General features: G+C 32.5%; 1 protein-coding gene across 2 annotated transcripts in view; it reads right to left on the minus strand.

Moving 5' to 3' along the window:
- LOC122242929 (uncharacterized) overlaps positions 1-2500 on the minus strand; it is a 14578-nt gene that overhangs the window by 6878 nt on the left and 5200 nt on the right. The gene's annotated exons all lie outside the window — the stretch shown is intronic.

Here is a 2500-nt window from a genome sequence, read left to right on the forward strand (position 1 = left end):
ATGTTAAAGTAAAACCAAAGAAGAAACAAGAGAATCCCAAAGGTGAGCCAAGTAAGGTAAATCAGGAATAAGAAAAAAAAAGCTGTTTTCTAAAACAGTAAGGCAAAAAAAACAGATAAACAGGTCAGGAATATTCTAGACAAGGATATTTTAGACACTGAACAACCAAAATAAGATGATGAGGCTGACTGGACGGTTGTAGGCGACAAAAAGAAGCAACCAAAACCAAAACAAACTACAAAAGAAAAGTCAGAGAAGAAAAATGAAGATATATTCAGAGCAAACAGGCTTTTTATATACAATCTAGAAGAAAAAGAAAAAAATTATCCTGAAATCAGGAAAACAAATGGTATGAAAATGATTAATGATATCATAACAAAATTGAACCTCAATGAAATTATCAAAGTTGAGAGAGCCTTTAGAGAAGGCAAATATTTAAAGGAGACTTTGAGACCAAGGTCAAATTAGAAAATGAAAAACAGAAATGGAAACTGATGGGAAAGAATATGAAACTAAAAGAAATTTACGAATATAAAGAAGCATGGATATCACTGGACTTGAGCTATGAAAAAAGGCAAAGTCAAAAAACTAAGAGAAAACAGAGAAAAAGACAAAGAGCAGGAAAACACTGGTATATCACCAGCAATAGACAAGGACATTCAGTCCTGGGAAGTATACCTATTCGAACAAAGGCAGGTGATAAAACGCCCACCGCTACACCGGGGGAAGATCCAGCTCCCCCAAAATAGGGGGAAACGACATCAACTATCTAACAACAATAGGTTATGTAGACACGCAAAGAAATAATTTATTTGACTCTCATATTGCTAAATATACAGGGATTATATCCAAAAAGTAACCAAACAAAACCTCATATCTAGAGGACATGGCAAAGATCAACAATTATTCAATAATAGCTCTTACAGAGACTCATCTGAATGAAGACATAAACATGAAGAAATGAAAATTAATAATTATGAGCTGATAAGGAAAGATAGAAATAAGAGAAGCAGAGGAGGAGTAGCTCTTTATATCAGGAAAGAATTAGCAACTAGAATGGATATTGTAATAGAATACTCTAATAATACAGTAGAAATAGTAGGGGTATTGACAAAAGATACAAAAGAGCTATACATTATTTTATACAGACCTCCTGGAACAACAGAAACATCTTTTAATCAATCACTAAGTATTATTAGTAATTACATTGTCAATACAAGGGAAATTGAAGCTATTATGTTACTTGGCGATTTTAATTTCCCCTTTATCGACTGGGAAAACAAAGAAAATAAAATGCCACTAAAGATGAAAAACAACAAGCGAGAATGCTTTTAGATTTTGAAGAAATTTTTTACCTTAACCAAATCATCAAAATTCCAACAAGGGAAGAAAATATACTGGACCTTATTTTTATTAGTTTAGGGGAAGATGTAAACAACATATCATTAACTTAAACAGCTCAATCGGACCACAAAATAATTGAAATCACAATGAATAAGTTAAATAATCAGAAAAGTAGTGAAAAACAGATAGCCGAAGCAGAAAAGAGTCTCAGATCTTTAAACTTTAGCCATAATCAAATAGATTGGAAAAAATAAACGCAACACTAGAAGAGTCACTGAAAGGTATTGACCTCCTGTTAACACCAAAATATATACTAAAGAAGCTTTATAATGCATGTAAAGATGTTTGTAGAATGTTTGTGCCCCCAAAACAGCAGAAACAAGAATATTATACCAAGAGATCGAAGGATCATGTTAAGAAACAAGAAAAATAAGGTTAAATTGAAAAAACAACAGACCAGATCAAGAGAGAAAGGATCAAAGCAGAGATAAGGCTATTAGAAGCTAAATTAAAACTGTCTATAAGTAACCAAAAAGCAGCCGAAGAAAAAAGAGCTGTGGAAGCTATAAAACAGAATACAATATATTTATTCTCTTATGCAAACAGCAGGTTAAAGAGAACAGAAATTGGGCCTCTTGAGAATAATGGTGCATTGGTAACTGATTCAAAGGAAATGGCTGAATTACTCAAATTGCAATATAAAGAAGTCTATAGTGTCCCAAGAATAGAAAAAAATAATATCAGACCCACAACAATATTTTAGTATTATTAGTAACGAAGATGAATGTCTCACTGACTTCATATTCAATGAAAAAGATATTCTTGAAGCAGTAAGTGAAATCTCAACAAACTCAGCAGCTGGGCCAGATGAAATGGAAATAAATCATAAACAAAAAGTACAAATTAATGGGCTTTCTCGAATGAAACGACTATTAGGAGTGGGGTGCCACAAGGGTGCGTTCTTGGGCCCTTGTTATTCCTTATTATGATTGGTAACATTGATAATGGTGTGAAACACTCGAGAGTAACATCATTTGCAGATGATATAAGAATATGTACATCCATAGATATACAAAATAATGAAAACAAACTTAATGAGGATCTATATACCATCTGTAAGTGGGCATATGATAATAATATGAAATTCAATGCGGAT

Source organism: Penaeus japonicus, unplaced genomic scaffold (genome assembly GCF_977035675.1).
Source record: "Penaeus japonicus unplaced genomic scaffold, GWHDUDI00000001_assembly GWHDUDI00000009, whole genome shotgun sequence".
Classification (NCBI taxonomy): domain Eukaryota; kingdom Metazoa; phylum Arthropoda; class Malacostraca; order Decapoda; family Penaeidae; genus Penaeus; species Penaeus japonicus.